This window comes from Silene latifolia, chromosome 2 (assembly GCF_048544455.1).
Source record: "Silene latifolia isolate original U9 population chromosome 2, ASM4854445v1, whole genome shotgun sequence".
Classification (NCBI taxonomy): domain Eukaryota; kingdom Viridiplantae; phylum Streptophyta; class Magnoliopsida; order Caryophyllales; family Caryophyllaceae; genus Silene; species Silene latifolia.
In genome coordinates this window covers 93,517,446-93,532,245 of record NC_133527.1, presented here as the reverse complement: position 1 = coordinate 93,532,245, position 14,800 = coordinate 93,517,446, and the positions used below count along the sequence as shown (strand labels likewise).

Here is a 14,800-nt window from a genome sequence, read left to right as displayed (position 1 = left end):
ACTTGACGAAGCACCAACAATTGACCAACTCCCATGCAATCGAGTTGATACTTCTCGGGGGGCGACAAATCCCGGCACCATTGTCGCAATGCGTTCTCGAAAGCATCCATGAAATATTTTTGTGGAAGAAGAAGAGGTTTTGTAGAGATGTTTTTGTGTTTCGGATGCTGAAACAATGAAGCGCAAACGTCCCTATTTACACAAAATGATCAGCGCATTTTTCAGAAAAAGAGGAGAGACGGCTTCCATCGCCAAGATGTCGCGCCTCTTTGAGGCTTCTCCAGGATTCCCGTTGTTGACTTGTCTCTTTCATCATGTGTTTTCTCGTGACACCTCAAACCTCCCGCCGGGCTGCTCGCGCCTCTTCGGGATAATTTTGTGTTTCTTCACACTCACATTTCCTTGTTTTCGCGTTTTACAAAATCCGACACGGTTTCCATGACGCAGCTTTTAACATACGGATTTTTCTTTCTTTTTTTTAAGGGGGGAAGGGCTAGTCGCCCCGATCCGCGACGGATCGTTTCCATGTCAGTCGAAATTCCCAAAATTTTTCGCTTTTTCGCAAAACAAAAATCAAAATCGAATATTGATAACACGACATCAATTTTCCTCAAAATTCAAGCACTCACATATTCGAGTCTTGACCTCAAAAAATCAAACATACTCGCAAAAATCATTTTCTAAAAATTCTTTCCTGACGGTTTGAGTTTTATATTTTTCGAGTCAATTTTCAAAAATTTCGATGTAATTTAATTCACGACACGAGTTAATTGCTCAAATTTTCAAATCAATTCCTTTTGAATTCCAAACGTGACGATTTTGTCACGGAATTTTCAAAATTCGTTTCAAAATTTCAATTTTAATTTCAAGTCATCTTGGTTAATTTTGATTTTCAAAGGCTTTACGTGATTTTCAATCAAATGCTTTTACGTGTTTACGTTTATGCGTATGTGCTATATGTTGCCTGTTTTTCTACACTAACGATGCAGGAACTGGTGCAAAGCAAAAGGAGAATCAACAGCCGACAAGCGCTCCTCCGAAACACAACACAAAAAGCCAAAAATCACAAAACAAACCACAATCCAAAAACACATATATACAAACCGCCTCACGCAAAATGTAAATATGTACAGGCAAGAGTCCAAGACATGGACAAGCTACAACAACTACTCGACGTCTCCCGTCGGACCAGTCCTGGTCTCACTAGGAGTCGCCGCCAACGCAGACACCACCACCAGCTCAGACTCCCTCTTCGGGCAACTCTCCAGCGTCTCACGCTCCATCTCGACGTGAAGCTCCTCCGCTGCAGCCAACTGATCCTTCAGAGAGGCAATCTCCGCGTCTCGACTCCGCAGCTCGTCCTCATGACGCCTCAAGTCCTGGTCCCGACGGAGGATCCCCAGCTCCTGGCCTGCGATCGTCGACCTGGCTGCCTCCAACTCAGCACGGACCCGAGCGAGCTCCACCGGATCCGCTGTGCCCTGCCAAACACAATAATAGATCCTCAAAATCTAAAAACGTGAAATACAACACCAAATATACAAAAAAAAACACACAAAACGTACCTGAGAAAGCCGAGCCTCCCTCGTAGCGGGTCACTAGCGGCGCCCTCGGCGGTTAGCCATCCGCCACAAGTTCGTGGCTACGATCGTCACCTACAAAATAAAAATGTCCTTCAATACAGGCAAAGTATAATTGGAGAAAGTGTTCGTGTCGGGAACTCACCCTCGAACAGTCAACCTCCGGTCCATGCCAAAGATCGGCCACCTCGGCCACCGCGGGCTCGGTAAGCGCAATCGAAGCTCTTTACCACCCCCCCCGAAAAGTGGTCTCCGTCGGGAAAGCTGGGGGCTGAGTCCTCATCAGTGGGTCGACTCCCTGCCATTTTGATCCACATCAAAAATGACAAACCCTCCTATCAAGGGAGGCAATGAAAACAAAGAAAAGAGGAAAACATACCTCGATCGGGTACCAAGCAAGCCTCGACAACCGGAAGGTGTCGTAGTCGGCGTCCCGCAGGAACAACTCCTCACCTCCTCGACCGTGAAGGTGCTCCCCAACCTCATCAGGAGTCGACTCCTGGAACAACACCCCAGGCGGGTCAACCGGCACGACGAAAGTCTCGGTAAAGCACTGGCGAACTAGGCGCTCGCCCAAGTACCAAACCGGCTCAATCGCCGTCTCCAAGTACAGGCGCAGAGAGCTGCGAGGTCGCAAACGCTCCGTGACGGCAGCCGGCACACCCGTGTAGTGCTCCCAAGGCCGTCCGACAAACTGCACTCGAAACAAAGCTATTCAGCTAGCTGGGGGCTCCCTGAGCTACCTAATCATCCTATCTCTAGCTACTGCTATAAAGGAGAAGGGAAAGCAGAAACTTACATCAGCAACCCGAAACTTGTTCACGCGACGCCTGCAGTCCTTGTAAGTCGACTTAGTCGACTTCTTCCGACCAACCGTCCAACCCCTCACAGTAGGGTAAGCCAAGGGAACACCGTCTGTAGTCCCCGGACGCAGAGGAGTGAAGTAAGCATACAACCAAGCCTGTAATCAAACACAGCAAACACAAATTAGCCAATTTCTCAAAAATTGCCAAAATCAAAATAAAAAAAACTACCAAAAAAAAACACACGCTCGTACCTCAAAGATAAGGCTGGGACCAACCAGAGCAGGAGCACTACCCGCTCCCACTGTCTCCGGACGCACCGCCGCGTGCAAGTACAGGGTAAAACTCTCCAAAGCCGGCGTAACCCAGTCAAACCGACCCAAAGCGTCAAGGTCGGCAAGAAGAGGAAGCACCTTGGTCGACAAGAGCTCGCCCTTGTCGCCAAAGTACGTGGCACCCAAGAAGTAACACAACCAGAGCCGCGCCTCCTTCGCGTCGGTCTCAACCTCTGCCTCCGGGCTCGCCAACGGCGCTGGAACAACACCTGCCACCCTCTCAGTGAAGTGGTCATTTACGTAAGAACTCGCAATCAGGTACGGAGTGACGTCGGAAGGCTCCGGCAAAGCAGTACCAATCAAAGCAGTGACCGCAGGAGAGGACACTCTCTCCGGAGTCGCGGTAAACCTAATGGGCAGCTCACCACAGGGAAGGCCGGACACCATGGCAAAGTCCTCTAGAGTCAAGCCGACCTCCCCAAACTCCATGTGGAACGACGACGTCGTGTCCCAGTATCGATCCAACATGGCGCGGATCAAACACAGGTTCGACCTAATCGAGGACCTGTGAATGTCCCGCCAAGCGGCCACCAACGGCCCGAACGCCGACCTCTCTATCAACGCCCTCGACCCAACTCGAAGAACGTCGTAGAGGCCCAAGCAGGTAGAGTAGCCAAAGAAAGTCCTCATGGTGCCGATCTCCTGAAATCAAAAACAGACAACGTCAGAATGCCTATTTAGGCTCGACACTTCAAAAATGAATGACAAATTTCAACCGGGGAATGCGACTCACCATGCCCTCGTGAGCATGGTAGGAAAGGTGTTGGTCCAGTCGAAGCAACAACTGGCTACCGTCAAAGCCCTCAGCCCACTCTGGCGCCGCCCGTAAAAGCAACCCCCGCGGGGCCGTAACTCGCCTGGCTCTGAAACTCGCGACGCCAGCATCATCCTGGGCTGTCTCTGCTCTCCGCCTCTTATGACCGCGAGACTCGACGTGGTGGACAGGGCCCAAGTCAACGACCCTGTTGACGTCGCGCAACGTCCGCCTATTCCCCCGAGGACATCGCTCCCTCGAAGAAACCCTCCTCCCGTAGGTACCCGCCTCAGCCCCAGTCTGAGCTCTACCAGCACTAACAGCCCCAACAACGGGCTCTGCACGCTCCTCGACGGCCCCGGAGGCCCCAGCAGTCTGCTCGGGAGGTCTCTCCTCCTCAGTAACGTCCTCCACAACCACGACGGGCGTGCTAACCGGAGTACTACCCGGGCCCGGCCCGAACAACTCCTCAAAAGTCGCAGCCATGAACCCGGCCTGCTCCGAACACTCTCCTACAACAAAAAAACGTCAGCCGAAATTTCGGCATTACGACGGCATGAAATGGATAAATCCAAAAAAAAACAACCTGCAATACAAAAAACAAGGGGCAATCCCGCCCCGAACCATTCACAACAAACAAACAAAACAACTCGCCCCTCTTTTCAAGCAAAAGACGAGTCAAAACCACAAAAAACGGCATTTCAAGACCCCTACAAGGTCTGCCAACAACCCAAAATACATTCCCGACACAATGGGGATTTTTCTACGGTTCAAAAAGGCAATTCATACGCTAATTTGAGCCCCAAACCGGTCAAAATCCAAAAACGACCGCAAAAAGGCAAACGTGATTTTATCACGCCCCAAGGTGACCTAAAATGCCAATAAGGTCCATTTCAAGGCAAACTGACTCAATTCAAACCCAGACAGGCGCTTATTTGGTCAGACGTAAGACCGTCGCAAAAGGCAAAAATCCAATTTTGCCCACAAACACCCAACGAATGTCCTTAAATGGCAAACACGGGTTTTCCCAACTACAATGAAACCTAGTGGGACCCACTACCCAAGAAAATAAACTTGGCATTGTGAAATGAGATGGTTTCTCGCCTCACTCACGTTTCTCGAGCATAGGGAGCGAGAACGGGAACCAAAATGCAAACTAAAAGCACCCCTATACTCCTAAACAGGTTTCTAACCTAATGCAAACATCAATTTCACTCGAAATTGGCTCAATCAAAACTGCCCAATTCGATTTTTAGGGCAAAATCCGTCCTAATTCGACTAAGCTAAAATCAACAAATTTGAATGGATTCAAGAGGAAATACTTACCTTGAGATGACATTTGTTGACAATGGCACGAGCAAAAGCAAGCTAGAAGGTCCGTTAATGGCGATTTTGGCGAGATTTTGAGGTTGAAGATGAATATTCATCCGCGGCTCAACCTCGCGTCTTTTTAACAGAAAATAGGGAAGCCGGCTTACATCGCTAGGTGGCTCGCGACTAAACCAGGCCTCCCCTTTTCTTTTTCAGCGAAATTTGGGCTTTGGCCCAATTTCCCATGACAAATTCGAGTTTCCATTGACGATATTTGAATGTCGTCATTTCCTCAAAAAAAAGCAAACAAAACCAAATAGTGAAAATTCAAATTCGCTATTTTCAAAAATTTCAAAGCAAACGGCGATCAAAACCGCCAACTTCAAAAAAAATGGCGAAATCAAAATTCGCCATTTTCCACAATAATGGCGAAAAATTCAAAAACCGTTATTTCAAGCAAGGGCGGTCAAAACCGTCAATTTCAAAATAATAGTTGGAAATTGAATTCCACTATTTTCACCACACATGTCAACGGCGGCACATAAACCGTCACTTCAATCAATGGTGAAGATTCCAAATTCACTATTTCCATCAAATGTCAACGGCGGCACATAAACCGTCACTTCAATCAATAGTGAAGATTCCAAATTCACTATTTTCATCAAATGTCAATGGCGGCACATAAACCGTCACTTCAAACGCTATAGCAAACTCAAATTTGCTATTTTCCCTTTCAAAATTAAGACAAACGGTGATCAAGACCGCCACTGCAAATTCAAACCGAATGGTGAAAATTCCAAATTCACTATTCCTTCAAATGCCAGCAGGGGGCTTCCTCGCGAAACCCGCTCATTCCAAAAATAGTGATAGTGAGAATCCATACTCACTATTTCCCCAGCGACATCACGAGTTCGCTACTTTCAAAACAAGCCCATTCGACGCGGCTATTTCCATGGTCCATTAACCGACCCTCACCATTGGCTGGCGAGCCTTTGTCCGCAAGCTTTCAAGGATACATCCCGAAGATGCCTCGGGTACATTTCCTTATCATTGGCTGGCGAACCTTTGTCCGCAAACATTCAAGGATACATCCCGAAGATGCCTCGGGTACATTTCCTTATCATTGGCTGGCGAGCCTTTGTCCGCAAACATTCAAGGATACATCCCGAAGATGCCCCGGGTACATTTCTTTATCATTGGCTGGCGAGCCTTTGTCCGCAACACATCAAGGATACATCCCAAAGATGCGTCGGGTACATTTCCTTATCATTGGCCGGCGAGCCTTTGTCCGCAAACATTCAAGGATACATCCCGAAAATGCCTCGGGTACATTTCCTTGTCTCGGTTGGCGAGCCTTACAATGCACCACGGCTGGCGAGCCCTCCTCACATACGCACCAGAGCTGGCGAGCTTTTGTCCGCAACCTTTCAAGGACATATCCCGAAGATGCCTCGGGTACATTTCCTTGTCTCGGCTGGCGAACCTTACAACGCATCGTGGCTGGCGAGCCCTCCTCGCATACGCACCGCAGCTGGCGAGCATTTATCCGCAACCATGCAATGACATATCCAAAGATGCCTCAGGTATGACTCCTTCTTATGGCTGGCGAGCCTTCGTACGTTGTCTAACGGACTTCAAACGACCCGCACGGATAGTCGACAGACTCTAAACTGTTCCTGTTGGCAGGTCCTTGACTCGTACCCTCGAGTCGCCTTGGCGTTGCCCTTCCCGAAGTCAGGTCCTTGGCCCAAATTCTTTCGAGCCGCCTCGACGTCGCTTGGGTCTCCAGGTTGTAATCTTCGATTGACCTGGGGGCTCTACTTTGACTTTTGCCCTGTCTAAGCCTCAGTCAAAGTGGGGGCTCTTTAGATACCCAGTATTTGCTGAGACTCCAACAAACACCCGATGATTATCGGACTACAACATGTTTTGGGATCGCATCGTTTGATTGACAGTTTGTGTACAACTTTACGTCGGAAAATTTTAAACGATTTCGAAAACAAAACATTTCTAAACATTTCAAAAATACCTGGAGTGTTTAATGCACGGCGACGGGGTCACGATGACACTAACTAGAGTCAAAACCGACACCGGACCAAAAACCGACTCAAAAATTCAAAATCCCGACTCCAACAACGAGTAAAACCGAGTCAATCACAAAAACAAAATATCTTCAAGCCTTCTATACTAAGTTTCCCGGATTCATGAATGGTCAAGTACCAAACATGTGACTATAAAACCTAGGATAGAACAAATCATGATTGCGTTTGTTGTGAAAGCGACAACACAACTCGAAGACCCGCGACATGGCTCGCGCCTCTTTGAGCAGCCCAGGTGGCCACGTCGCTCAAAACTCACACAACCACTCATTCTCCTATAAATACCCCTCAAATGTCGGCCATTTGAGACTTACGCGAGTGTCCGCCCCCTCTTTTCTCCCTTAAAATTCTCGACTCGACTTCTAAAGTCACAACCCGACGCGTATTTACGACCTACCGATCGTAAATACGAGCCTTACACATTGTTTAGTACCGTCATCGTCCATTAAATCACTTGTCCGACCACTTTGACCACTACACCATCACTAAACTTCTAAAACACTCTTTTACTTACCAAAATGGTTTTAAATCGAGTTTTTTTCGATCAAACAAGTTGTTACACTTACGTCGGTCACTCGCCACAACCAAACATGTAAGTATGAGGGTGTAAAAATCCTCTTTTATTATGTTTTCATTTGTTTCATGACTTTAACATGCTAAAACATGCATAACATGAACCAAAACATGGAATAAACGAGCCAAAACTGATTTTTGGTCTGAGGCAGAAGCCCCTTAGGTCGCCAACAGGCTCGCGCCTAAATGGGGTACTCAGACCAGAGATCAACCGTGTTTGCTCTCGTCATTTCCCTTAATCCATTTTTCATATTTGTAATCGGTTTTTACCATTTCAAGTATTTTCGAAACCTTTTTGTTTCATTTCACATATTTTAACCATAAAGCATTTTTCACCCTTGGTTCTTCATACCATGACGGTTAATCCGTGTTTCGGTGATAATATTTGGTTAATGACATTTAAGAGGTATTTTAAAGCATTTTATTTCATTTCTTTACATTTTCAAACAAACATATTAGTCACCAACACAAAGTCATCCTTGGTTATACGTACCATGCCGGATTTTAACCCGGGTACAATGATGAGTATCGACTAATTACATTCAAAATGGACTTAAAACAATTAGTCCATAACCATTTTTCAAAACTATTCATGTCAAGCTTGTCAAAACCGAACCCGACACCGAATATTATCAAATAATGATGATTATTCGAGTCTAGTCCTTCAAATCGACAAATGCGGTCTAAACGGCCCTTTCAAAATCAAACCGGGTTCAAATACCCATTTTCAACACGTTTCATAACGTTTTCTAAACAGTCAGAACACGGCATACAGCCGTTGGCTAACCCGCGCCTTAAGCAGGCCTTTTCTTTCTCATTTTCAAAACCAGAGGGAGGCCCCTTACACGGCCGGCTGGCTCGCGCCTCTTATAGCCGTCTGGTACAGGGTCTGCTCCCTTCCAGCATTAGTCCAGGACGATCCCGACTCCGGCTAACCCGGATATAGGACGGATCAGACGACTATTCGATTATTCAAAACCATATTTTCAAAATGCCTTACTAAGACAAATGGATCATGTTATGCACCCTAAACCTAATACGGTAAATGCATGTTTAATTTCCGTCTTGCATGCAAATCAATCATTAATCCAACTCGACATCTTATACTTGATACTTGGATTAAATCAACCGACTTAGAAAGCCCTCACATGTTAGGTTTAAATCATTGGATGCGCATTCATGCATTTAAACCGTTTTATCAACTTTTGCATTCAACCAACCAAGATCGATCAGTTGAGGCCGCTAAACGCGGGCGGGATTGGGTGTCTGATTAAAGGGCTTCCCAATACGTACCTTCACCTCTTGCTCAGAAACTTTGGATAGTGGACGACCTTATCCAGGGCGTACGAGAGTCATTCTAGAGATAGGATGCTAAAGAGGGACGATTTCCTTATCTTTAGTACCTATGTGAAAACGCTGCTTTGTGCTTCGAATTGACCGAGGTATAAAGTGGAATTCGAACGGGTTCCAAGCATCCCACAAATGCTTGGTGGCGACTCCAAAATATCTAATCGTTTCGAGACCCTTACCGAGACGAAACCGACCGATCTAAAAACGATCCGGTCGAAAGCATCTTTACGCCGCCGAGCGTGGCTTTCAAAAAGACCGCTGTATGTCCGCAGATCGAACCGGACCTGCAGGTGGGCCATGTCCACAGGTTGCACTCCATAGGCTTGGCTAGCCTAGGCAATTGCTTCCCCACACTTAATCATCATACACTACACATTACAAATACAATTATCGACCCTCCCTCACTTTCTCTCAAATAACAAAATTCCTATAACAAAGCATATAAGATGCAATGCAAAAATAATGGAATGCAAAAATTAATTGGAATGCAAGTTAAGAGGTTAGCATATTTACAAATGGTGGTTTTGGGAGGACTCCACCAAACTCTCCTTCATTTTGAGAGGTGTCAAGGGGGCAAAGCACGGGCGTTGTTGATGTTGCTCAACGCCTTATAGAAGTAATCGAAGGCTTGCCCATTTTCATGGTAGAAATCTTGTGTAGACCTTGGTACATAGTTGCTTTCACTAGTGTAGGAACCCGAGTCAATGTTGTGGTGACAAGGGCATACAAAGCCTTGATCTAGGGTCATAGCGTTTCCAATGTAAGGATTAACCAATCCGTCAAACTCATTATCCCATAGACCATTTACTTCCTTTGCTTCTTCCCCCATGTTGAGAGGATTATAAGTTGGAAAGAGCAACTCCTCTTTCTTGTTGTCATGGCCAATGAGACCTTCATTGATACTTGTCATGATGGATGAGCCTTTCAAGCTCTCATTCTTGTTATTAAAAATCCCATGCTCTCCGAATAGACCCACTTCAATATCGTCCACTTCCTTCTTCCAATTGGGCGGTGTTTCCTTGCCCTTCTTGTTAGGATTTTCCTCTTTGACTTGACTTTTGAATAGGGATTCCACTTTCTTCTTTGCACCTTCACGGAAATAATGATTAACCATAAAGCATGGTTCGTGCAAGTTGGGAGCTCTCATAGTCTTTTCAAGATTAAGGGTGATTGTTTCGTCACCAACTTCAAGTGTGAGCATCTCGTGCTTTACGTCAATCACCGCTCTGGTGGCGTGTAAGAACGGTCTTCCTTGAATGATCGGTATATTGGAATCTTCCTCCATGTCAACGATAACAAAGTGCACTGGTATAAAAAAACTTTCCAATTCTCACGGGTACATCTTCCCATACCCCAAGTTGTTTCTTTGTTGTTCGGTCCGCCATTTGTAGAGTAATATTAGTGCACTTGAGTTCTCCCACCCCTAGTATTTCGCATACCAAGTACGGCATGACACTCACACTTGCACCTATATCACATAGTGCCTTGTTGATCGTGGTGTCGCCGATGGTACATGGAATGGGGAAGCTTCCCGGGTCTTTGAGCTTAGACGGGGAATTTCCTTGAAGTATTGCATTAATTATCTTTGTGAATGCGATTGTTTCCAACTTGCTAATGGACTTCTAAGTATTGGCACATGGTTGATCAACTCCAGAAATGGGATGGAAACCTCTAAGTTCTTCACAATCTCCATGAATTTACCAAGTTCCTCATCAAGCTTGGGCTTAGCTTGGCGACTTGGAAACGGAAGTCTAATCACAATAGGTTCTCTTTCGACCTCTTTGGCCTTCTCTTCATTTCTCTTCTTCAATGATTCTTTGGTAGTTGGTTCACTACCCTAGTATTTCTCCTCAATGGTTCCAACTCCTTCCTTTGTTCCATCACATCTCTTGGCTTGACATTTTCCTCAATAACATCCTCTTCAATCGGCTTCTTAGGTCCCTTATATTGTGTACCACTCCTCAAGTGAATGGCATTGATGGTTTCATGCTTTGTAGGAGGATTACCCTGCGGAGGTAATTGTCCTTTTTGCCTTTGGGAACTAGAAGAGGCCAATTGGGTCATTTGTGTTTCCAACATCTTGGTATAAGCAAGGATATTGTTGATGGTAGTGTCTTTGGCTTGTCTATCTCTTTGAATTTGAGTGAAGAAGTCTTGTTGGTTCTTTTGAATTTTACGGACCGCTTTTTGAACATCAAAAACTTGGTCATTGGTTTGATTGTAAGAGGGTTGGTTTTGGAATCCTTGGTTTTGGTTGAAAAGAGATCTTTGAGTAGGATTTCTCATTGGAGGTGGGGTGTATGTTGGTTGAGGATTTTGAACATTTTGGCTTTTATATGAAAAGTTTGGGTGAAAATTGGTGTTTTCATTGTAAAAGTTGGAGTAATGGGTGCCATTCTTGTATGCTTGGAAAGAATTAACTTGCTCATTTGAGCCCCTACACTCTTGTTGATCATGTCTCAAAGTTCCACGATTCTCACATACTCCATTTAGAATAGAAGATGTTGACACCATGGCATTGACTTGTTGATGTTGCTTGTGTGATTGAGAGGCCTCATTCATCTTGGCTATAGTCTTGTCAAATTTCAAGTTTATTGTGTCAATATGGGAGCATAATAGGGCACCCAAATCCGCACTCAATTATGTGACGGAGTCAACTTCATGTCTCCCTCCCCTAGTAGCTTTTCTTGGTGAGAGTTGTGAAACGCCATCTCCTCTATCTTGGCCCAAGTTTGGTTATCATATACCTCGATGAATCTTCTATTAGAACCCATGTTAAGCACATTCCTTGAGTCTTCATACAACCCATTCTAATTAGAAACCATTCGGTTAACCCATGATGAGGACAAGAGCAACATATATCTTTAAATCTTTCTCATGCCTCATATAGAGACTCTTCATCTCTTTGCTTGAACCCGGTGATTTGGGCTCTTAACATGTTGCTTTTCTCCGGAGGGTAAAACTTCTTGTAAAAGGCAAGTGCTAACTTATTCCATGAATTGATTCCAAGAGTGGCCTTGTCTAGGCTCTTCAACCATTGCTTCGCGGTTCCAATCAAGGAAAGAGAGAACAATACCCATCGAATTTGATCTTGTGTTACCCCTGTTTGGGAATTTGCATCACAATAGTCACAAAAAGTCTCCATGTGTAGATGAGAATCCTCACTAGGCATCCCTCCAAATTGACTTCGTTCGACTAATTGTATAAATGCGGATTTGGCAATGAAATTATCGGTCAAGTGGGGTGGTGTTGGAGTACCATTAGGTAAGTTCTCCTCGGTTGGTACGGAATGAGATGAGAATTTAGGCATTGTATATAACACTTCGCGTTTTAGAGCTTATGTATACGTACTACTTGTGGTTGTCTTATGCTTGTGGATGTTGGTTATCGTTACGGGGTGGCGAACTTCGGGACGAAGTTCCTTTTAAGAGGGGAAGATTGTAATACCTCAAATTTTTTAATCGTTTATGTGACTAATTTGTCTTATATTCTGATATTTTATTTTATAAAAGGAAACTAAAAAAAAAAAAAGTCGGTTAAGTCTTTATAGGGTTTAACACCTTATATAATGCAATACTTTCAAGCTTTTATTTCGGTTGCCGCTAATCACAAGTTTTTGTCTTCTCTTATCTCATTGTCTATAATCTGTGATGTCTGCGATGTCTATCTCTTCTTTTTCTACCATGCCACATCAACATCCATTATATCCATCATCATCCTTCAATGCTTCCCATAATTATTGGCCAACCATTCTTGGAATTGTGCTATTATTTTAAAAGTATCGTCGTTTCAACCCATTCTGTTTTTCCAAAGTGACTTGAAGGTCTTTTTCTCCTGCAATAATTTTAGACTATTGAAGGTAATAGGATTATACCGTCCCTATTAATCTTATTATTGTTCAGGGTTGTTTTGTGTATTTGTTTTATTATTGTGAATTGTGTGGTGACGATTTAGATTCATGATTGATTATGTGTATAGTTATATATTTTGTACTGTATTTTCTTTTATTAAATCTTTGTGAGGTGGGTTATTATACTGTCTACTTTATATTTTAGTGCAAATATGAGAGATTTGAATTACTGGAAGTTTGATTAGATCACAAAGAATATGGGTGCCTTTAGAATTAGAGGAATAAGTGGATGATGAACCTAGTGTATTGGATATGAACGTACATGTGTAACTAGTATTGATAGAGCAAAGGATTGAAATGATAATTATTTATGAAGTGGGAATATTGTTGGCAGCATGATTTTTATTTATCGGGAACGGTATTTCAAGATATTGTGTTTTATCGTCGTACTTTTTGACATTGACTCGTGGGTGAGTAGCTTAGAGATTTTTCTAAGTGTTAAGCACGGTTCTTTGAACCTTAACAATATTGAAAGTGAGGTTGAGATTGGTTACTGGTATTGAGTTATGAGGCCATTGTGCCATATTGCGTTTACGGTCCAGAGTGACCCTGGTTATTGAGTTATATTGTGAGACGGAGTAATGAGTTAGACGGAGTAGTGAGTTGAGTTGAGCATATGTTAATTATTGGGTCGAACTGGGGAACGGGCCTGGTGGTTGTCGTGGTGGTTCAGGCGGCGCGTGAGGGGTTTGGGCGAGTGTGAAGGCACGGGTTGTGGGAGTCGGGTTGTTAGGTTGTTCAATGTTTGATTCGTTTTTCTTAATCGTATAATTCGTTTAATCTTTTATTTATCGTATTAGTTATTTAATTTAGTTCCCGAGTCTTTTAAATAATTAGAGACGGGTTTTGAGTCGGGTTGATTAAAATGGAAAACTGCTATATCGGGGAAGTTTCCATTTAAGGAAACTTTCCATTTTTAGGAAGTTTCTATTTTAGTAACCTTCTATTTTGGGAACGGGAATAGTTAAGTAATCCCTTATCATTTATTTATCTTTCAGAGGGCGAATTTGTTGTGGGATATTATTGAGCATCTGTCCATTTGACTGCAGTACTGAGGTAGGGAAATACACTTGACTTATTATCGTTGATGTTGAATTGTGTTGACTTGTTTGTGTTTCATATGACCAAACTGTGAACGTTGACTTGATTCGTGGTTGTTGATTTATGTTATGATTCATATACTGGAAGGTGATTGACTGAATTGATCGTATTGAGTATGTTATCGCAATATTTGGTAACCGGCATGATTTTATGATTGATCAGTTCAATGATATATATATTGTGTTGCATTAATTTCTTTTGAGCATTCATATGCATTGGAGATGGAGGATGTTGTGGTGATGTGGTGTGGTGAAGATGATGTTATGATAAGGCCCAGGCGGGTTCTGCAGGACTTGCCCTGGTGTCCTCATTGCGAGTGTGCGAGATCGGCTACGGTCGATATATAGTCTACCGGGGATCGGTATGGCTGGGTGTTCCGGGTTATGAGATATGAGTTGAGATGGAGATGGAGGTGACGGAGGAGCATGCATATCATATTTTGTTGTTTCATTGTATTCCCTACTCAACCTCGTGGTTGACCCTGTGTATTCGTGAACACCTGTGATGATCCAAATATTGGGGAGCAGATTTGACAGGTTTATCAGATAGTATGGTAGCTTGATGGGCGTGAGACACTGGATAAGAAGACTTAGTAGTTAGATCATCATTTAGAAGATTTTCACTTTTAATTATGTTAGCTCTTTGTAATTTGATGTAAAAGAGGTTTTGTAATAATTAAGTTAAAGTAATTATATAATTTGCCTTGGAGTTTAATTTGTTATTCACTACCTCGGGAAACCGAGATGGTAACAGTCCGGTTTAATAGGGAATTTCTTGCTAAAGGCTCCTTCATAAATCGGGGTGTTACATTGTAGGTTGATTTTGTGGTTGGTTTGGAATTGGGTTATCCTCTCCTTATCTTGCAAAAGGGTTGGTAAACTCAACACTATCCATTTGGATGATACCAATGTCCACAAGTTATTCAATATCCACAATTTTTGAAGTGCGTCTAACGGTCCTTCTAATATTTGTCAAAGTTCTCTC

At 43.9% G+C, this 14,800-nt stretch overlaps 1 long non-coding RNA gene and 1 pseudogene across 1 annotated transcript; both read left to right on the top strand.

Moving 5' to 3' along the window:
* Nucleotides 1-11,636: 11,636 nt before the first annotated feature.
* LOC141644941 (small nucleolar RNA R71) lies at nucleotides 11,637-11,735 on the top strand (annotated as a pseudogene).
* Nucleotides 11,736-12,380: 645 nt separating this feature from the next.
* LOC141629943 (uncharacterized) lies at nucleotides 12,381-14,530 on the top strand. The gene is made up of 2 exons (XR_012537389.1): nucleotides 12,381-12,664; nucleotides 14,344-14,530. It is a non-coding gene; the product is annotated as an uncharacterized LOC141629943 (long non-coding RNA).
* Nucleotides 14,531-14,800: the final 270 nt, after the last annotated feature.